Genomic DNA, 24,823 nt, shown 5'->3' with positions numbered 1-24,823 from the left:
AAAGTCCCACTTCTTGAGTTCCCTTCAAATATTTTAATATTCTTTTGGCAGCCGTATAATGAGATTGCTTTGGATTTGCTTGGAACCTTCCGCACACTCCAACCGCAAACAAGATATCGGGTCGACTGGCTATGAGATACAGCAGCGATCCGATCATTCCTCGATATGCTGTGATGTCAACGGCTTGACCATCTTCATCTTTGTCCAGCTTCACGGAAGGACTCATTGGCGTAGCCGCTTCGGCACATGTATCCATCCCAAATCTCTTAAGCAGTTCGGCTGTATACTTCGGTTGGCTTATAAAGATTCCGGCTTCCATCTGCTTAACCTGAAGTCCTAGAAAGAAACTCATTTCCCCCATCATACTCATTTGAAATCTATCAGTCATCATTTTCGAAAACTTATCACATAATTTTGGATCGATTGACCCGAATATGATATCATCAACATAAATTTGAACAAGTAGAATTTGCTCCTTTCTTTCAAATTTAAAGAGGGTTTTGTCTACCGAACCTATTGTAAATTTGTGATCAAATAGAAATTGTGTCAAAGTATCATACCAAGCTCTTGGAGCTTGTTTCAAACCGTAAAGGGCTTTATTCAGCCGGTAAACATGATTTTCATGTTCTGGATTTTTAAAACCTGGAGGTTGATTTACATACACCTCTTCATTTACCTTACCGTTTAGAAAAGCGCTTTTAACATCCATTTGATAAACTTTGAACTTTTTGAAAGCTGCGTATGCTAAAAATATTTTAATTGCCTCAAGTCTAGCTACATGGGCGAATGATTCTTCAAAATCAATGTCTTCTTCCTGCTTATAGCCTTGAGCCACTAACCGGGCTTTGTTCCTCGTAACTAAACCGTCTTCATTGAGTTTATTTCTGAATACCCATCGTGTGCCTATAACCGGTTTGTTTTTCGGTCTAGGAACTAGGTACCAGACTTTATTTCTCTCAAACTCGTTTAATTCCTCTTGCATTGCCAAGATCCAATCTGGATCTGACAACGCTTCATCCACCTTTTTCGGCTCAATTTGTGATATGAAAGCAGAGTTTCCATAGTGATCCAAATTTTGTTGCCTAGTTCAGACGGGTGAGGATATGTTACCTATTACTAGTTCAAGAGGATGATTTTTGTTCCTTCTGAGGTTAATCCGAGACGTGTCTACCAAGCTTTCGGTTGGCTGATCAAGGTTAGACTGATCGGTAGGTTGAACAGAGTCAGACCGACCGATTTTTTCAGTAGAAACTGAAGCGTCAACTTTCTGCGGTAAGGCAGCTTGATCAGGCTGAATTTCAACATCAACCGCTTGGTCCTTGACAAAGCGTCTAAAAACCGGAACCTCATCTTCATCATCAGAATAGATATTGAAATTTTCCATTCTGTTGTGAAGGTCGAAGGGTAATGCAGTGTTTCGCTCAACCGATTCATCGAAAACAACGTGTGCGGTTTCTTCAACTGTTAAAGTCCTAGTATTGTATATTCTGTAGGCTTTACTCACAGCTGAATATCCCAACATTATTCCCTCATCGGATTTAGCATCAAAAGCGGTCAAGTACTTCTTGCCGTTATTGTGAACAAAGCATTTACTACCAAAAATTCGAAAATACCGTACACTTGGAACTTGATCAAAATAAATTTCAAAAGGAGTTTTCGAAAACCGTTTAGTTACTAAAGATCGATTTTGTGTATAGCAAGCGGTGTTGATAGCTTCAGCCCAAAAATTTTGAGCGATACCCGAATCGGCTATCATTGACCTTGCGGCTTCCTTGAGAGTTCAGTTTCTTCTCTCAGCTAGGCCATTTTGTTGAGGAGTTCTGGCACTAGACAACTCGTGCCTAATACCGGAATCATCAAGAAAAGTAGTTAAATTACTGTTTATAAACTCAGTTCCTCTATCACTTCTGATTTTGTTTACTTTAATAGATTTTTCATTTTGCATTCTCAAAATCAGTTTAATCAAGTTTGGAGTTGCTTGATTTTTAGAAGCTAGAAAAGTAACCCAAGTAAATTTGGAGTAATCATCAACAACTACCATAGTATAATGCATGCCTCCTAAACTAGTTACTTTAACCGGACCAAACAAATCCATATGCAAAAGTTCTAAACATCTTTCAGATTGATAATTTCCTTTACTTTTAAAAGATGATTTCACTTGTTTTCCCATTTGACATGCAGCACATACTTTATCTTTTGAAAACTTAACTTTTGGAAAACCGTGAACTAGTTCCTTGGAACAAATAAAGTTAATCGTTTTGAAATTCAAGTGATTTAACCGTTTATGCCAAAGCCAGTTTGGATCATTTCCGGCTATCATACACACAGGTTTTTCGAAATCAGTTTTCCAATTTACTTTGTAAATGTTTCCTATCCGGTTACCGGTTAGCAAAGTGTCATTATTTTGATTTTTGACTAAGCATGAGTTTTTATGAAATTCAACTTTGTAGCCCACATCACACATTTGGCTTATGCTTAGTAAATTAAAGCTTAGTTTTTCTACTAATAGCACATTATTTATGGATAATTCACCATGAACAATCTTACCCTTGCCCACGGTTTTACCTTTTAAGTTATCCCCGAATGTGATGAATGCTCCGGTTTCGTACTTGATGTCGGTCAGTAGCTCCTTGTTTCCGGTCATATGCCTTGAGCATCCACTGTCCAAGTACCATTCAGAATTCTTCAACCGGTTGCTCCTCTTAACCTGCAACAAACAATTATTTACACCTTTTTGGTACCCACATTTAGTTGGGTCCATGGTTGATTAGTCCCTTTGGGATCCAGACTTGAATAAGTCGGATCACTTTCCCGGTTATTGTTTTGATAATATTTGGCTTAACTTCTTGGCCGTTGCTCAAGAATGCCTTATGTGGTGATGGGCTTCTTTGATGTCGAGTTTTATTTGTTTTATTTGGTTTCCGGTTGGCTTTCATTCTCTCAGTATGAAGCCATTTTTCAAATTCGTTAGGACCTACATACTTAAGCGTTTCTTCCGGTTTAGGTTATTTTCGGTTTGTGAACTTTTGACAAATTTTATAAATGGAAGATTATTTTTCGTTAGTTTCATCCCGTTGGATTGTTTTGTTTCGTTTTGTTTACTTGGATCATAACCGATACCATATCTACACTTCGGATGTCGTTTATAGTTACACATTTGTTTCACTACTTGACGTGATCTCTCCCACGCAGCCGTGACGTACATTGCTCGTTCATCGGTTTCGATTACCGGTTGAACTGTCTCCTCATTATCTGAGAATAGTTCCTCCGATTCATATGTTTTGATTTCACATGTTTTATCGTTTTCATCATTTATTTGTTCGGTTTTAGGTTCTACAGGTGTTGGTATATACGCAGATATATTTCTGAACTCAGCAACCATTTGGTTGAGTGCAGAAACTAGATCTTCTTTAGTAAACTCATCAGAAGAGAAATCAAATACCTCTTCCTCGTTTTCCATGAAGCAGGTTACTTTTTCTTCACCATCTTCATTATCAGAGTATGCCCACTCGCTTCCACCGTCGGATGCAATGAGAGCTTTTTGGATCTCCTTTCCTTCATCAGCATGTTGATCATCGTTTCTTCGGTAGTCATTTCGTTGGTTATTGTTGTTTCCCCGATAATTGTTTCCTTGATACCGGTTGCCTTGATAGTTATTCCCTTGATAATTATTTCCTTGATAATTTCCTTCCGGTTTTCTATCGTCTCTTCTTGGTTTTCTACACTCTGACCTGAAATGTCCAAAACCATCACAGTTATAACATCTCTTGTTTGATTTATCTACATAGTTATAATTAAAATCATTATTAGATGGTGGTTGGCTCTTCTTCATGAATTTCCCGAATTTCTGGGCTAGCATCGCCATCACATCGTCGGTAATTTGATCAGTGTTTTTGACTGGAGCCGGTGCGGTTGATACTGGAGCCGCCGGTTCCACCGATGTGACCAAAGCTCTTGTTGCGGTTGATGTAGATGCTTCATCTTCGATCCGAGACTTGATCTCGAATTCGTAGGCTTTCAGGTCCTCAAACACATCATGCAACTTCATCTGCCCAAGGGTGCTTGATTCCCTCATCACCATGGTCTTGATATCCCACGTGCTTGGCAAAGATCTTAGAGCTTTGATGATCACTTCTCGGTTGTCATACTTCTTTCCGAGTGTTTGAAGCTCGTTTACTACGCTGGTGAACCGGTTGCTAAATTCCTTCATATTTTCTCCCGGTTTCATCCTTATGTTTTCATACTTCTGCGTAGCCACCAAGATTTTGTTCTCCTTGGTTCTTTCGTTTCACTCGTGGATCTGAATAATCGTTTCCCAGGCTTCCTTTGCATTTTCGCACTCTGAAATTTTGTTCAACGTGTTGTTATCTATAGCCTTATAGATATGTCTCATACAATGGTTGTCCAGGTTGCTTCTTCTCCGATCTTCACTCGTCCATTGGCTTTCCTCCTTGTTGATCTTGATCGGTCCCTCTTTCAGGACTCGGCTCATCTCATCATCTAACGTAATCAGATGTAAATACATCTGTTTCTTCCAACTACTAAGCGCTTCGCTGTTTAGCATTGGCGGCTTGTCGCTGTGGGTCATGCTTCCCATTTTCTTCGGTTGCTTGAGTGCTAAGAACCTCGCTCTGATACCACTTGTTAGGATCGGGGACGCCCTTGGAGGACCGGGGTGTTTTCCGGTTTCGGTAAGGGTGGCCGCTTACAACACACACACTTTGGTGATAGTCCGGTTAGAGACTAAAACCTTTCTCAGCACTGCACAACCTGTCACAGACTCTTGAACCGGGTTCAAGGGCGGAAATATCTGTTTCAGGCTGAAGCAACGAATGCGACTTTAGATGATGTTTTAAGAAGGAGTCGGTTTAATGGAGGTGAGTGACCGGTTTTAGGTGTATGATTAGTTTGCGGTTTACGTTAAGAAAGCAAGAAATGAAAGCGAAGGAAAGAACACGAGACAAGAGATTTATTTATGGATGTTCGGAGCAAACCCTCCTACGTCACCCCTTCTTCTCAGGTTATGAGAAGGATCTCCACTAACTCTTTAGAGTTACAACAACACTGCCGGTCGAGCCCAACTTCGTTACTCGCCGGTTACACCAAACTCACACTTTGATGTAATACAACAACACAACACAATAACACACAAAAGGCTTCCGGTTTTAGACACACCGGTTTTTGGAGTATAAGACTTTATCTCTCTAGAATTTAATGCTTTTACAACTCATTAACTATTTTCTGAACTTCTTCGAACTGCATTGAATGAAGACGATCCGTCTTCCTTTTATAGCTGAAAGTAGCCAACGATTACTTTCTTCTCTCTCTTGTGGATTGGTCGATCATTATCACGCCTGTTTGCAGAGAGGTTGCTTGCACGCTTCAACTTCCTCAACACCTGACATTCATGCAGGTGACTCTGAGCATAGGATGACATAGCCGGTTTTTCAGATTGTAACACGTGTTGAGCATCCACTACCGGTTGTCAGCATCGGATCAACAAGGCATCATTGCTTTCCTCGCATGCTTCTGATCTGATCCGATCTTCTTTTATTCTTTCAAGACACGTTTCTTCCGTCATGGTACGTCACTCTTTGAATTTTGAATCTTCTGACTTTTGTTCTGAACCATCCGGTTTTTGTGCCTTGTGTTGTATCATCCGGTTGGAGAGTATAATCTTTCTTCTTCGTTAACCGGTCGCTTTGAAAAGGTAGAACCGGTTCCTCTGATCTTTGACTTGATCACTCGAGGCTGGTTTCTTTGAAGTAGTAGCAACCGGTTTTTGATGCCCCAACCGGTTCATACGGTTTTTAGAAGTACCTGCACATGAAGATTAACCTCTGTTTAGTTCGTCTGGCCGGTTCCAAAATTAATCTACTTAATTTTTCTATCATTGACCGTGATATCCACGCACGAAACCGGAAAGTTTGTTGGCGAAGAGATCGCTCTTTACGTAGAGATTGATGACAACTACTTTTTGAAGCCTAAGTTGTCCCTTAACCATATCGAGCTACTATATTACTTCGTTTTCAGTTAAATTCAAAATTTTAAAGTATTTTATGTAAAAAAATAAATATTATTTTATGTCTTTATAATTTAATCTAAAATTATATTTTGTTATGAAGAAATTATTATTATATATAAAAATAATTAAAAATAATAATAATTAAAGGAATTGTTTTATTTAAATATAAATTTTGTTTTATTAAAAAAAATTACCAAATTTAATATAAAATTAAATTTAATGAAAATAAGTTTAAAATGTAAATTTTAAATTTTATTCAATTTTAATAAATTTAAAATGTAAATTTTTTAAATTATATTCAATTTTAACAAGTTAAATATAAAATTAAAATTATATTTAATGAAATAGAAAAAGTACAATTTTAATAATTTTAATACAAATTTATTGTAAATAAAATTTTAATTTATAATTTAAAATTATTTATAAAGAGTATTAAAAACAAATATTCTAAATATAAGAAATTTATAAGTAAAAAAATAAATAATATTTGTTATAGATAAATAAAATTTATATAAAAAATAATTATATTACAATAATAAAAACTAAGTAAGAGTTTTTTAATTCAAAATTAAATTTAATGTTTAATGCAAAATAAAAAATTATTTTTATGAATTAATGATTAATATAAGTTTAATTCAAAACTTAAAATTAATTATAAATATTATAAGAATATTTAAAAAATTAAATAATATTCTTAATAGTAAAAAATTAAAAAAAATACTTTTTATGTATTTAAAAATTAAATTAAAATACATTTTGTTAGAGTGAAATCATATTTATATAAAATAAATAAAAATTATTTTAAAAATAATAAAAATTAAAGTAATAATTTAAAATTTATGTATTTTGAATTTTAATTATATTTGATTAAATATAAAAAGTATAAATATAAAGAAAAATAAGTTTTTAATAAGTTAAATGCAAAATTAAATTTTATGAAAATAAGTTTTATTAAAAAAAATTAAATTATTTATATTGATTAAATTAAAAAAATATAATTCTAATAAGTTTATTGCAAATTTAAATTTAATCTAAAAAATATAAAAATGTGTTTATGAATTAATGATAAATATTAATTTAATTTAAAATTTTTTATACTTAAATATTTAAAATTTAAATAATATTCTTAATATAAGAAAAATATAGTAAAAATTAAATAATTTTTATGTAAGTAATTTACACTAAAATTATATTTTTATTTTTTAGAGAAATCATATTTATATAAAAAAATAATTCATAATTATATTATAAAAATGTTTATGAGTTTAATGATAAATTAAATTTATTAAAAAAAACTTTAATTAAAAAAAATATAAGAGTGTGCTTAATAATTAAATATTAATAAAAGTTTAATTCAAAACTTAAAATTATTAAACATATTATATGAATATTTAAAAAAATAATACTTTTTAATATAAGATATAAAAATTAAATAATATTTTATGAATTTATAATTGTATTTTTTATTTTATTTTATAGAGAAATCATATTTATATATAAAAACATTGTTATTATAATAAAAGTAATAAAACTTAAAGTAATAATTTTGATTTAAAAAATATATATTATTCTTAATATAAGAAATAAGTATTTAAAAAATAATTAATATTTAACCTAAGAAATATATAATTACAAATATAAATAATAGTTTATGCATTTAAAATATATTTTGTTATAGAAATATATATTTATATAAAAATAATAAAAATTAAAGTAATAATTTTTATTTAAATTTTATGTATTTAAAATTTAAATTATATTTAATTAAATAATAAAATTAAAAATTAATACAAATTTAAATTATATTTAATTAAATAAAAAAATGCAATATAAATAAATTTAATACAAATTTAATGTAAATATATTTTAATTTATAATTTATATTATTTATAAAGAATATTTAAAAAAATAAATAATATTCTAAATATAAGAAATATAAAAGTACAAAACTAAAAAAATATTTGTTATAGATAAATTATATTTATTTAAAAAAATAATTATGTTAAAATAATAAAAACTAATTCAAAATAATATTTAATATTTAATACAAAATATAAAATAATTTTTATGAATTAATGATTAATATAAGTTTAATTCAAAGTTTAAAATTATTTATAAATAATATAAAAATAATTTTATAAGTTTAATTGATATAAATTTTAAAAAAATGTTTAATATAAAAATTAGATAAATAAAAAAAATTATGTATTTGAAAATTTAAATTATATTTTATTAAAATAAAGAAGGAGTATTCAATAAATATAATTTAATAATCTTAATTAATATTAATATTTAAATTTAAATTATATTTTGTTTTAAAAAAAAATGTTTATATAGAAAATAAAAATGAATAATATAATTTTTTAAATTTATTGTACAAATTAAATTTTAATTTAGATATTAATAAAAAATAAAAATAAATAAACCAACATCATAACTTTTTAGATGCATGTTAAATTGGATAAACTTATTATGCATCTAAAAAGTATTATGCATCTTAAAAAGTAAGATAATATAAATTTAAGTAAGTTTAAAAAACTTACTTGAACTCATCAAGTTGATATTTAAAATGAATAATATACTGCAATAAGAGTAGATGTTTATAGTATTATTCATTAATTTTGGAATTATGAAAAGGAGATGAAAAACCAAATTTTTGACAAATACTGACAACTTCTTTTAACAACCACCCAAGGGCTTCAAATTTCTGAAAAATTATCGAAACTTTCAGCATCAACGAAATAAAGCCAATTACAAAACAAGAAATATCAAAAAAAACAAAGTCACACATATCAATGGACACCGGGCTTAAAATTCAAGCATCAAAATATAAAAAATTGAGTTTCCAGCAGTTAAAAACAGATTGTAATAAATTTATACCTTAATTTTCTCAAGGAATAAGAGACAATATCCTTGGTGAATCAGAAAGCTGGAGTGGAATAAATGCTTCAATCATTCCATTTACACAGTATATAATACTTTATCTGCATGTATTCTTCCCGGTTATCAATGAAATAAAAAAACAGAATCAGTAAATAAGATTTTGATTTTCATTAAAAACAAAATCATACCGCATCAGTAACAACTTTCATTGCATTGACATCAAGTCCTATCCTCCCAACATTGATCACCTGCAAAAATCATAAAAAATAACCGATACCTATTTGCCCTGTTTTTAATTCAGTTTTTCGAGAGAGAAACGAAGAATATACCAATATATCAAGTTTGCCGAACTTGGATCTGACTAAATCAACAAGGATATGAATAATAGACAGCTCTGCAACATCAAGCTGATGGAAGATGACAAGTAGTTCATCTCTAACAGTCAGAATCACCGTTATGTCTTTGGAAGTCAAATGTCTGCATATTTCTAATCAAATTCCTCTTATCGCACCTGTTACAATCATGCATTGTAATTTCTCTAGGTTTTCAATCAACGATTAACTAAATAGAATAAATTATGCATTGTAATTTCTTGTTTGTTATAAGGAAGAAAGAATATTCTCATACCTCTTCGTTTCAGTGTCCCGGGCATAGGACAGGTGAAATAATCTTTCCTTTTTCCAAAGAAAAATACACCTACACCAGCCGATTCAAACATCATCCGATAAACTAATAGAATAATTAAAACAGTAAGTCAGGGCATATGCATATATATTATAAGAAACAATATGCATTTAAAGAAAACGATTATTACAACTGAATAGAAATACGGCAGGCATCGCATCCTTTTCTGAAGTACCGAAAGGAACACTAGTACTAATTGAAACATCATAAACCCTAATCGATCGGATATTACAACTGATCTCCTTTTCCAACTAATCCAATATAATTGATGTACGTCGATGGTGTGGACGTGTTCTTGAAGAATGGGATATATCTGAATCCGATTTGCGGAAGGGGGTTTAAGGGGTTTTAGGATTTGGATATATATACTTCCTATATAAATCAACAAAAGGCTAATAAGCGGGTTAGGAATTCGAATTCCAATGGATTCAAATTATCTATTATCTATTATTATAATATTAATTACAATGGATTCAAATTATCTAACAATAATAATAATTTGTAAATATATATATATATATATATATATATATAATAATAATAATTTGTAAAAATATATATATATATATATATATATATATATATATATATATATATAATCAACTAAGTATATTATTATATAAATTTAATATTAACTTAAAATTATAGTTAAGGATTTTATCCAAATTTAGGCATCATACTTTATTTTTAATAATATATATTTCAATTATTAATTATTATAATAAATAATTAAATCATAATAATACAATATTTATAATATATTAAGTAAATAATTATCATGTCTAACTAATTAAATTATTTTAAAAATTATTAATTTTAATATTAAATCATATATTAGTAAATGGTTAAACTTTAGAAAAAAAAATTATTATTTTTATTTATAAATAGTTAATTCTTATTCATTCAAAAATTAATTATATATATGAAAAAAATAATTTATAAATAATACAAAATAAAACGTTAAATAATATGATAAAAATAAAAAAATAAAACTAAAATTTTTAGGTTTAAAATTTAACCTTCTTGAAATTTTTGTTGATATTTTTGTTGATGTGACTTCACATACGAAGTCGTTTAAGTTCTATAATAATAGTAAGAAAGTATAATAAACTAAACAAACTAATCGGCGGTATAAAAAATCGAGTCGATAAAATGTTTACAAAATATTCTGAGGTATAGTGAAAATTATTTTTGTGTTGATAAGTGACACCAAATTTTTATTTATCTAAAATCATAAATAACCATCGCCGAAATAATGATAAATTGAAAAAATAATGATAAATTGAAAAGAAAAATCAATGATGGATACATATAAAAGAGCGTCCACATGAAAATGAGTTCTAATAACTTTTAATTAAATAGAAAAAAGAAATAACTATACATCTGACAACTTTATCTCATTTGTACTTAAAAAAAGATTGACACAAACTCAAAAAATGAACACCGATATGAGCATCAAACGACCTAACAAAAAGATAGAATATTATTTGAATTAGAAAATTTTGGGACACCAAATCCGATCAAACTAAATAATATACCCAACGTGTCAAAAATGAACTCGACCCGCCAACCCGACACGAGTCGACCCGAAGAATATTGGGTTATGGTTGGGGGTTTTCGGGTTTGAATCATTTCGGGTTAGACCCAAAATATAACCTGAAAAAGAAAATTGGGTTGGGTTGAGTTCGGGTTAACCCGGGTTGACATGAATTAAAAAATCAGGTCACTCATCAACCCGAACCCACCCACCCAACCCGACCCACCTAATATATTAATAAAAAAATTATTTGCCTACCTTACAAAAAAACCCTAACGGGCCTAACCCATATCCTTAATTTCTATTCCTTTTCTTCCTTCCGTCTTTCTCACTATTCCTTTTCTTCCATCTTTCTCACTTCTCTTCAATATACATTCCTTCTCTAATTTTTATCTTTTTTAATCTCTTGAACTCCGCTAGCATCCAGCAATAAAATGAGTTCACAAATTAATCTTGATCTTGAGGAGGATAGTATAGAGGGTTCACCTATGGCAAATTGTGAACAACTTGATTTAAATGGTTCATTAATGAATGGTGGTGAGTTTTTGTATGTTCGTTGTTGTGCCAACATTCTCAATTTAATTGTGCAAAAAGGTTTGAAAAGAATTGATAATGGTGTTGATAAGATTCGTGAATGTGTAAAGTCTGTAAAAGGCAACCAAGTGAGAAAGCAAAAGTTTATGGAATCTGTTACCCAAACTTCACTTGATTCTAAGAAATCTCTTAGGCAAGATGTTCCTACTAGATGGAATTCTACATATTTGATGCTTTCTAGTGTCTTGTATTATCAAAAAATTCATTGTGTAATATTTATTTTGTGAAAATTTTGAATTTTCTAAACATAATTATTATGTTTATGCCAATTTTATTATTTTGTATTTAAATTAAAGTATTATTATTAAGCAAAAAACTTATTTCGGGTTAGTCGGGTTGGTCTGGGTTCGGGTTCGGGTTTGTTGTTTTCAGGTTGGTTTAGGTTCGGTTCGGGTTGAAAATTTTGTTATAATGCACCTCCTTCAACCCGACTCGAACCCACCCGACCCACCTGAATTGACACCCCAATAATATACCAAATTAAACAAAATAAAGCATAAATTCAAATATAAGTACCAAAAAAAGATTAAATAATAAAGAAGCTGTGAAAACGTGAAAGAAAATAATTAGTTTTTATTATTTTTTAAAATGAAATAAAATTAATTAACTTAAATTAAGATCCTTAAACCTCTGTTTGGTTGGAGGTAGTACTATAAATATAGGATAAAGATATCTAAAATTAAATTAATGTTTGGTTAAAATAAATTATGTCTACAGTGTTATTAAGGGTATAATTTATACCTAAAATGAGGTATAAAATTGTAGCAAGTATAAATTTCTTATCTTTACTAATTTCTAATTTTTCCTTTAAACTCATTCTTGTCTTTAACCAAAATTATTGTCTTTTTCATCCTCGGACTTTTTCATCCTCAGACGGATGTAGAAGTGAAAATAAAATAATTATTTATTTAAGAAATGTTTAACAAAAATAAATATACAAATAAGTTAAAACAATAAGTTTCTTAGTTAACTCTTCGATAAAAACGTCCAACTACAATTTTTTTGGTAGTAAGCACATAATATTTAAATGCATTTTTTTATTATGTTAAATTACATTAATTAAGTCAGATTTGTTTTAATCGATTTTGTTTTTAGTTAATCTTATTTTCAAGTAATAAACAAACTTTTATTTTTATCTGGGTAGGTACCTAAATTCTTATTAAGTCTCCACAACATAGAACAATCTATTGAGATTCATTTATTTGTGATTTTGTTATTATATATTTAATAGTATTAATTATTAATAAATAATTTATTTAATTATAGGAAATAAAATATATCTATAAAGAAATTATATTATCATATAGCATTATTAAATACTTTTAAAAATATTTATCTGATAATAAATATTTTTTTATTAGTTTAAATATAATGAATAATAAATATTAAAATAATTTATATAAATAAAAGAATAAAATAGTCTTTAATTATTTTTACTATTTTTTTATACCACCAACCAAACACAAAATTATAAAAATTTTATAATTTATATCACTTTTATCATTTCAACCAAACACTAATAATTTATACATTTTAATATCCCTATACAAATTATACCCGTACAACTTATATCTATATAACTAGTACCACGAACTATAATGCCCACCTAATTGTACTAAAAACTGCATATTCATATAAAATAAAATATGTTTAAGTTATATTTCAGCAACATATGATATGATGTTGTAATATTATCAAATATGTTATGAATAAATAATGCACATTGAGCATATCTTTGTTGGTCTCAATCTCACCGCTTAGAATCCGTCTAGATTAAAGGCTTGTATGATTATAGAGCATGTTCAACGAAGATCACGCTCAACATCATCGAGACAATCAATCTTAGATCTCCTTCTTCGCGTGGCTGGAGACCGGTCCTTATTTCTCAAAGAGAAAGGTTTTCCAATTTTGCCGTAAAAAACTGGAAAGGTGAAACAATCACATCCAGACGCTTTTACGGATTTCCTCCATTATTTATTCATCTTTTCATACTGTTTATCGCTATTATATATTTTATTATTCAGCACTTACTGCACATGATTGGCCGTTATGTGAAAGAAAAGTCTTCATCCTCGTTTAAATGATCTTTACGTATACATACTTCTTTTCTCTCTTATCTCTCGTAATCGTTGTGACTTTTATGAAAGAAATGTGTCCTTTAATTTAATATGCAATGCCTAAACCTGGATAAGACAATTAAAGGTGATAATTTAATCCGATTATGTTAGGAGTCGCGGTGCTTTTCTAGAAGCCAACTACGATTAATGGGGTTAAACTCATAGCTATTATAATTGGGTCCTATGAGGTCACACACTTAGAGTTGGCAGAATAGATTAATGGGAATGAAATCCAATTATTAATAATATATTAGATATTATTAATAATTATAAATTATATATAATATTTTATTTATGAAATAAAATAATTAACCATGGTAAATTGATTATAGAAACGTGATATATCAAATTAATTATGAATATAATGATTTGAAATATATTTTATTTAGGAAATAAAACGTTTATCATAAATATTAATTGCAAAATGGAGGAATGCCAAAAATATGGTCTTTTGGTTTCTTTTGCCCTAACTCTCTAATTTAACAGCTTAAAATAGGGATCTACGAGATGGTGAATAAGTGATTGAAAAAACTCATTTTTTCCAATAAGCAAATAGATTACTTCTGTTGTTCTTTCGTCTTAGGAGTCGAAGTCAACTGAATCTTGACGAGCTCGTGTGGACCAACTAGAGGAGCAAAACGTGTGGCTCTCATCCTTTATACAACAAGATATACCGAATTCACGCATCAAATGTATCACCTTTTCAATAATGTTTTTAATCGCTAAATGCATGAACATCCTGAATAGATGTTAAGATATGATCTTATTTTCCGCAACATACATCTAATGAATGTCTACAATGGTATTAGAGCCAGGTTTTAGCATAAACCGATTGAATAAATTAATCGTTAATTTTGATGCAATAATTTTCTGAAGATATTGTTAGTCTTCTAGTTTGCTAGAAAATTTTACATGAACAAACGTAAAGTTAAAATAAATATTTTAAGATTAGATAATATAAATATTTGAATAAAATAAATATGATTTATGTTATTATTTCTTAAGAGTTAAGAAATATTAAAGATTAAAATAAATGTGATTTATGTTACTATTTCTTAAGAGTTAAGAAATATTAAAGATTAAAATAAATATGATTTATTTAATACATTTTTTTGGCAATTGTTTTACAATTTATTTTATAATTAGATTATAATATATAATTTTAATTCAATTTATGAACTTTAAGTTCAAGGATGGAGATCCATGAAAGATTTTTTTTTATAAAAGACAACAAAACATTAGTTCCTAAAGAATATTTGGGCAATGCCTTTCCGTGTCATAACCCATGCAGTTTATGGTTTTTTGGTTGAATGGGTTTCACAAAAGCGATGGTGTACTTCCTCAACCCTATACTCATGAGGGTGAATCTATATGGGGATTCATAAACCTTGATACGGTTGTACCCAAAAAGAGACCAAAAGAAAGTTTTGGATCTTGAGGCATGGAGATGATTCTGACATTGAATGTGAATTATTAACCCATAATTATAAAGGAATGTTTATAATTAGTAAATTGTTACTTACCTTAAACACGCAAGTCCTAAGGCAGTGCAAAAGTACGTTGGGCTTGTATGTGATGGAATTTTGGAATCATTTTATTCATAAGGAACAATTATAACTTGAATAAAATGCGCAATCGTATATATTAAATTGTTTAATCATAGATATTTATATTATTTTTATTGACTAATTTGTATATCAATCACATAATGTAGATAATGGAAAACGATAATTTTAAGATCTCTCTACGCTCAATTGTTGAGAAAAACAAGCTCAATGGAAAGAACTTCCTTGATTGGGAAAGGAATCTAAGAATCATTCTCAGGTCTGATGAGGAGAAGGCTAACACAATTTAGTTGAAAAACGAAGCATTGCCTGTCACTTGCTTAATGCTTGCCGCAATGGAACTTGAATTGCAAAAGATGTTTTTGAATTATGATGCCTATACCATCATAAGTGAACTGAAAACATTGTTTCAAGATCAGGCAAGAATAGAATGATATGAGACTCACAAGGCTATACTTGATAGCAAGGTTGTGAAGGGAAAATCTGTGAGTCCTCATGTAATTAGTCTTACTAGACTATTCAAGAGGATGAAAAATTTGGCGACCCCATATGACCAAGAGTTGGCCACTAATATTGTTCTTAGATCCTTACATGATGGTTTTGTACCATTTAGAATGCAATACCATATGAATGGTCTAAAGCATGATTTGAATGAGCTCCATAACTTGCTTAAAAATGTTGAAGGCAATATGATTAATGACAAGAGGAAGGAAGTTCAGAATGTCAACAATAGGAGGGGTTTTAAGAAGGTGACTAAGAAAAGGAATAATAACCAAGGGAAAGACAAACAAGTTGTCATACCCAATGGTGGTGGGAAGCTAAGAGTAGCCTCTGATAATGATTTTTTTTTCTACAAAGCCAAGGGACACTGGAAAAGAAACTTTCCCAAGTACTTGGAAGAAAAGAAGAATGGGACCGTGAGTTCCGCTTCAGGTATTTATGTTATTGAAATTATGACAACCAATATTCTCAGATTAAATGATGGTCCCGCTTGGGTATTTGATATTGCATGTGGTTTTCACATTATTTCAAATGTACATGGACTAAGAAATATAAGACAAGTGAAGAAAGGGGAGATAGACATACGTGTTAGAAATGGAGCAAATGTTGCTGCGCTTGCCGTAGGAGTTTATAGTCTATCTTTACCTTCTGGTTTAGTATTTGAACTGAATAATTGTTATTATGTTCATTGCATTACTAAGAACCTTATTTCAGTTGCTGTATTACATTCTTATGGTTTTGAATTTAGCATTAAAAATGGGAGTTTTTCTGTTTTTAAGAATGATATTTTCTATGCGACTGCTCAAATGAGTAATGGGATCTTCATTTTGGATCTCAAATCAGAATTATATAACATAATAATAAAAGACGAAAGTTAAATAATTTAAGTGAAGCCTACCTATGGCATTGTCGATTGGGTCACATCGGTGTTAATCGCATGAAAAAGCTCCATAAAGATGGACTTCTTAAAGACATAAATTATGAATCCATTGTTGCATGTGAATCGTGTCTAATGGGCCAAATGACAAGGTAACCTTTTAAAGGAAAGTTTGAAAAGGCTACTGAACTACTGGGCATAATACATACTGATGTATATGGACCGATGAGCACAAAAGCTAGAGGTGGCTATAGATACTTCATCACATTTATTGATGACATGAGTAGATATGGATATGTTTACCTCATGTCACAAAAATCGGAGTCCTTTGAAAAATTCAAAGAATTTCAAAATGAAGTAGAGACTCAATGTGACAAGAAAATAAAAGCACTTCGATCTGATCGTGGTGGTGAGTATTTGAGCCACAATTTTGATCATCATTTGAAAAATTGAGGTATTGTAACACAATTGTCAACCCCAAGAACACCACAACTTAATGGTGTGTCTGAAAGGAGAAACATAACTTTGTTAGACATGGTTCGATCAATGATGAGTTTATTAATCTTCCGGTATCCTTCTGGGGATATGCCTTCACTACAGCTGTACTAACACTAAATAGGACTCCATCAAAAACTGTAGACAAAACTCCATATGAGATATGAACTAGAAAAGTTCCAAAGCTATCTTTTTTGAAAATATGGGGATGCGAAGCTTATGTAAAACGTTACAAATAGATAAACTTGCCCCAAAATAAAATAAATGTTTCTTTATAGGATATCCAAAAGGGAGTTTTGGATATTACTTCTACAATCAAAATGAGCAAACGTTTTTGTTGCAAGGGATAGTGTCTTTTTGGAAAGAGAGTTTCTTTCCAACAAGTCAAGTGAGAGAAATATTCATCTTGAAACAGTTCAAGATGATGAACAACAACAAACTCAACAACAAGATTATTTTGATAATATCAATGATGATATGATTACTTTTGATGGCCTAGGACCTCAGATCATCCAAGAACCAGAACAAGAGGATCCGCAAATTTTTGTGGATAACATTTCGGATTCAACTGTTGAACAAGTTGAACCCAATCGTAGATCGGAAAGGTAAAAGGTTATGCCAAGACGTTACAATGATTTTATCTTAAATGTAAGTTTTGATGTTCTTATGTTAGAACATAACAAGCCTTCTACCTATAATCAAGCATTGATAGGTCCAGACTCCAATAAATGGCTTGAATCCATGAGGTCCAAAATAGATTCGATGTTTGAAAATCAAGTATGGGACTTGATAGATTTTCCAAATGGGGTTAAACCCATAGGAAGCAAATGGATTTTCAAACTTAAAAATGACAAAAATGGAAATGTATCTATTTACAAGGCAAGATTAGTTGCCAAAAGTTTTAGACAAATTCATGTTATTGACTATGACGAGACATTTTTACCAGTTGTTATGATTAGATCCATTAGGATAATCTTAGCTATTGATGCATATTATGACTATGAGATATGGCAAATGGATGTCAAAACAACTTTTCTAAATGTTTTTTTAGAACATGACACAACCTGAAGGTTTTAAAGATCCAAAACATGCTGGGAAAGTATGCAAGCTTAAGAAGTCTATTTATGGACTTAAGCAAGCATCCAGGAGTTGGAACTTTCGATTTGATGAATAGATCAAATAATTTGAATTCATTATATGCGAAGAAGATCCTTGTGTTTAAAAGAAGTTCAGTGGGAGTAAAGTAGCATTCTTAATTCTGTATGTGAATGACATACTACTTATTGGGAATGACATTCCAATACTAGAGTCTGTTAAAGAATGACTGAAGAAATTTTTGTCAATGAAAGACTTAGGAAATGTCGAGTACATACTTGGATTCAAGATTTATAGAGATAGATCTAAAAGGCTACTTGGATTAAATCAAGGAACTTATATTGATAAGATTCTTGAAACATTCAAGATGCAAGATTCTAAGAAGGGGTTTTTACCCATTCAATATGGTGTATATCTTAGCAAGATGCAATGTCCTAATACACCTGTTGAGCTTGAGAAAATGACCAAGATTCCATATGCTTCTTCTATAGGATTTATCATGTATACCATGATATGTACACGTCCAGATGTTGCATATACTTTGAGCATGTGTAGCAGATACCAATCAAATTCTGGAGAAGTACACTGGAGTGCAACTAAGAATATCCTGAAGTACTTAAGAAGGACCAAGGATGATTTCTTAGTATATGGGGGAGATAAGAAATTAATTGTGCAAGGCTATACTAATGCGAGCTTTCAGACTGACCGGGATGGCTTTGAGTCACAATTGGGTTATGTATTTATCCTTAATGTCGGAGCTATGAGCCGAAAGAGCTCTAAGTATGATACAATAGCAGATTCCACAACTGAAGTTGAGTACATTGCTGCTAGTGAAGCAGTAAAGGAGGCCGTTTGGATAAGGAAGTTCCTTGATGAACTCGGTGCATTTCAAGGCCTATTGAAATCTATTGTGACAACAATGGTGCCATAGCCCAGGCAAAGAAACCGAGTTCGAGCTTCAAATCCAGACACGTTATGAGGAAATATCACCTTATTCTCCCATCATCAATATGGGTGATATTAGGATGTGTAAGGTGCATACTGATAACAACATTGCAGATCCATTGACTAAACATATGTCTAGACCCAAGCATAAAAGTCACACTAGGGCTAAGGGTCTCAAGCACATTAGAGAATGACTTTGATTTTGCTTTTGTACTAATTAAGCTTTTATAAGGGTTTGACACTAGTTCTATGTTTGACATAATAATTTTATGATATATGATATTTAATTCTTATTTATATATTGTTCTAATCAATATTGAATAATATGTCCAAATAATTCATTGTTAACAAATGAGATCACCTTAAGTGTTCTGGTGAATGAAACCTCATTAAGCGAAATGAAGTTTTGAATTATTAAAAGTCTATAGTTCGAAATCATCAAATGGACATAGATGATAGTGTCAGGTTTCATGGGCTATAGGGACATGGAGGTGTCTAGTCATTTATATATATGTGTATGGAGGATACATGTAAGACTGACAGACTAAAGAATCTTCAAATTTTGTAGAATTTTAAGTAAAACCATGTTTAGTAGATTCCCCAGACATGAGTAAGTTATGGTCTATCTTGATAATTGGTATTTCTTTGAGACTGTTAAACACTTCCATAAAAGGGAGTTATAAAAACAGTTGTTGGGATTGCTAAAAATTGAGTGGGAGCGATATTCATACAAGACTGGAGAAGTCCTCCTACTTCGTGTATAACATGATACATTGGAAAGGAATGGTGTCTCGGCCACTTGAAGGGTAAGAACTAAAAATGCATGGCCATGCTCGGATAAATTACTTGAATCATCCGTTTTATTGACAGTTCGAACTCAAAGTTCAAAAAAAATATTTGCTAAAGGATATGAATGTCACCATATCATCAAATAAGACATTAAGAGACAAATGTATCTTATATTGCACACTTGTTTAAGGACAAGTGGGAGATTGAAGGAAATATGTCCTTTAATTTAATGTGCAATGACTAAACCTAGATAAGACAATTAACGGTGATAATATAATCCGATTATGTTAGGAGTCGTAGTGCTTTGTTAGAAGCCAACTACGATTAATGGGGTTAAACCCATAGCAATTATAATTGAGTCCTATGAGGTCACACACTTAGAGTTGGCAGAATAGATTAATGAGAATGAAATCTAATTATTAATAATATATTAGATATTATTAATAATTAGAAATTATATATAATATTTTATTTATGAAATAAAATAATTAACCATGGTAAATTGATTATAGAAACGTTATATATCAAATTCATTATGAATATAATGATTTGAAATAGATTTTATTAAGGAAATAAAACGTTTATCATAAATATTAATTGCAAAACGGAGGAATGCCTAAAAGATGGTCTTTTGGTTTTATTTTTCCCCAACTCTCTAATTTAACTGCTTAAAATAGGGATTTGGGAGATGGTGAATAAGTGATTGAAAAAACTCATTTTTTCCCATAAACAATTAGATTGCTTCTGTTGTTCTTTCGTCCTAGCAGTCGAAGTCAACTGAATCTTGACGAGCTCGTGTGGACCAACTTGAGGAGTAACACGTGTGGCTCTCATCCTTTATACTACAAGATATACCGAATTCACGCATCAAATGTATCACCTTTTCGATAATACTTTTAATCGCTAAATGCATGAACATCCTGAATAAATGTTAAGATAGAATCTTATTTTCTGCAACATACATCTAATGAATGTCAACATTTTATTCATCATTAACTCTTCGTGGCATGTTGTAAATTCCAAATGTCTCTTTCAGGTTTTTAAACATTTGCTTCAATCGAGTCTAAATTTGGAGTTCATTATGCATTTTACTTGCTTGATTGAATTTTTTGATTCTATGTAACAATATATGTTAAATCCGTATTAATTTGAGAGGCTGATTATTATATTAGGTTTTATCTTAGGAGATTTCAAATCCAGTTACAAATGAATTAATCCTCCATTTGTGCTGTGAATCTATTTCTTTGTTTGTTTCTGTGGCGGATGTCTAACCACATATTGAGTTCATTTGTAATCCATATGAGATGACATTGAGAAACATAGGTAATCTGAACTTTGCCTTGAGAGATTATAAAAATTCATTGGCAGTTTATTTGTATGATTCTAATTCAGAAACAAACTAATCGATAGAAACAAACATATCACACAATTAGGCTATGAATATCAGGTTTGGGCTCGAGTCTCTTCTCATCGAGCCATATTGATACATCCATTGGTCTCCACTAGGTAAGGACAACAATGAAGTTGAGGAAGTGAATGATTCAGAGCCAGATGTTTGATGATTAATTAAGAGGAAAGGCTTACTTGCAAATGGGGATTTAATCTCGTACCAAATGTGAGGAAAGAGGCTAAATGTCCATTAAGTTTAGTTATTTTTTGAATTCATTACCACAAATGACATGAGTTGTACATACTTGGTTGTATTTCTATCATAGCCTACTATGATTATGGTTTGAATGAAACATTCATTATATATCACAAATATCTTATCTGCATTGATAATGCATTGATAATTAGATGACCATTTTTTAAATAGATTTTTATTTTCCAAAGAATCATATGTGGTTTAATGTCTTGTCCTTTGGGTCTCATATACAGAGTGCATCAAGACTGATAATGACATAGTCTACTTTCAACTAACAGACAATATGAATCAGGAGGTACACATTTTCTTTGCGTTTCAATAAGCAATGTCATATAATGCCATCTCATTTTGTGATCGAGTTTATTTTGTTGGCATCGACGGGAAAGAATGAGAGAAGCTGAGCTCAGTTCACATACTACTGTAAGGTCCCATGGGATTATAGTGGGATTATAGTGGCGAGGATCAACTTGCATGATTGGCTCATTTTACTACTTCTTGGTGTGATATACTATGTTTTGAATACAATCATTCCTTTCTATCAGTTTGTTGGGAAGAATATGGTGTCTAACCTAAAATATCCTTTGAAAGATAATACAGTTTCTCCATTTTCCGGTATGTTCTTTTTCTATTATTTTGATTCAGAGAAATATTTATAGGCGGTGTAACTTATGATTAGTGTTCCTTTCCATTGCTAGATATATGCAGTTATTTTTCTTATCTTGATTTTTATGGGAGTTTTTTTACGTAGGAAAGTTGTATATGATCTTCATCATGCAACTTTAGGTAAAATTGAAATCCTTACTTTATTTTCCTTGTGTGAAATGCTATGTTTATAAGTTTTGAGAAAAAAAAACAGAACTACTTTTTTCTATCCTCATCACGGATGTTCTAACAAATGCGATAAAGGATGCTGTTGGTCGGCCTAGACCCGACATCTTCTGGCGGTGCTTCCTAGATGGAAAGGATGTATGTATTTTACTCAATTTCTCTAGATAATGGCTTCATTTATAAATACCAAGTTCAGTTTACAGTTCAGATCCAAATGATATGACAAAAATAGTTTTAAATGAAATGAATATGGAATATGCAATTTTCCCACTAAGAATGCCTTCATTGAAGTGGAGGTAGGTCTGTGGAGATCGCGCTAGCTTACACCAAGGAACAAATCCTTATTTAATTTTTTTTATAGAATCTGCGGCTTAATCTTAAAAGTATGCTAAGTGTGGTGTCTCAAGTTTTACTATTAGGCTTATTATTTGATTAGAAACATTATTTTCCATGGAAAAAACATGTGATAAAGGAAGGGCATAAAAGTTTTCCAAATGGCCATACTTCGGGTAAGTATCTTATTGGTATTCAACGAAAATAGTCCTCCAATACTTTATTCAAAATCTTATTAATTTCTTGTTGTAGTATCCTTTGCTGGTCTAGAATTTATGTCGTTGTCTTTATCTGGAAAGATCAAGGTGTTTGACCGAAGAGGACATGTAGAAAATTTGTGCATCTCTTTTACCCCGCTACTTGTTGCATCACTTGTTGGTGTTTCTCGGGTTGACGACCACTGGCACCACAGGCAAGATGTGGCAGTAGGAGGTATACTAGGTGAGTTAATTGCGTGCTATGTTTTTTAATTACTATTTGGACTTGAACTTGGTTTTCTTTTGGCATATAATGCTAGAACTTTAGCCATTTGGGAGCTTTTATCAAGGAAGAAGAGATTAATGTTTCTTTTTCTAAACAAATAAAATATCTAGCACTAAATAATTTTGTGAGAAAAAGGCCTCTTAGGGAAAAAAAACCTCAAATAGAACAAATGTTAAAAGTTTGAACATCATTTTGCATTTTACCGTTCAAAGTTCAAACCCCTTATGTTAAAAGAGGTCATAGTTGAACACCAATTTTAATAGCTTTGAGACTTATTTGACGAGGTGTCTCATTTAATAACTGCTAAACAACTAGTTAACCAATAATAAATTGTTGTTAACTACTAAGCGCCAATAATTCTTCTACACTAAACGATTTGAAACATGTAAAATTATAGCTTTGTTTGATAATATAAAATTGTGTACCAAGCTTTTGGTTATTTGTATATGTTGTACTCATTGATTAGTTTTATGAAAATTAAAGGTATTAAAATAAATAATTTAGAATAAATGTGGTATTTATTTTTCTTAAATAAATTATTTATTAAATCTTAAAAATAAAAAAATTAATGTCATATTTATTATATTTTATTTTTTTAGGTTAAAAATTGAGCAAAAAGAGATTTAAAAATAAAATCAAGCTCAAACACGCTCCAAAGCTGGAAAAGGTATTTCCAAACACATCAATTTATTATATTAACTTAGTATATTATTATATAATTTTTATATTAACTTAAATTAATACTTAAGTTTTTTCCAAACTTACCGAAATCATACTTTATATTTAACAATATATAGTTCAATTATTAATACTATAATAAATAATAATACAATATTAATAATATAATATGTAAACAAATATCATGTTAAACTAATTAAATTATTTTGATTATACTAAATTTAATATCTATAATAGATCATACATCTTACACTCTTACAAATTTAATTATTTAACTATTGTTTTCTAAATGTTATATTCAAACTAGATAGTTTGATTCTTGGCATGAATTGGATTAAGAGACTTTTTTAAATATGTTTGGTTTTAATCTAAATGTAGTGTTGATTGTCTTCTTCATAACTTAAACCAAATTAAATGATTCTCACATTAGAGTAAAAATAAATAAATTTGAAGATAACAATGGATTGTAAAATAAATAAATTTATATGATTAGATTAGCTTGGAAACGCCTTAAAGGGCAACTAAGTGCCACGTGTAAATCATATATAATTCGTTAATAGTTCTCATTTAGTTAATTGGTTGAAGCGTCCATACATTTTATTTTTGCACATGCTTAACGTGGAGAGTTTTTATATTATTCATCAATTTTATTTTTTTATTTGACTATCTTTCAGATTTTATTGACGGTTATAATTTTCGGTAACTACTCGTAACCTCAATAAACGTTAATAGATATAAATTGTATTAAT

The 24,823-nt window shown here is 30.2% G+C and overlaps 1 pseudogene; it reads left to right on the top strand.

Annotated features, from left to right (window-relative positions):
- The first annotated feature begins 19,383 nt into the window (after positions 1–19,383).
- LOC124935477 lies at positions 19,384–23,383 on the top strand (annotated as a pseudogene).
- Positions 23,384–24,823: the final 1,440 nt, after the last annotated feature.

The sequence above is a fragment of the Impatiens glandulifera genome, chromosome 1 (genome assembly GCF_907164915.1).
Source record: "Impatiens glandulifera chromosome 1, dImpGla2.1, whole genome shotgun sequence".
Taxonomy (NCBI): domain Eukaryota; kingdom Viridiplantae; phylum Streptophyta; class Magnoliopsida; order Ericales; family Balsaminaceae; genus Impatiens; species Impatiens glandulifera.
The sequence above is the reverse complement of the archived record's forward strand: the minus strand, read 5'-3'. Positions and strand labels throughout refer to the sequence as shown.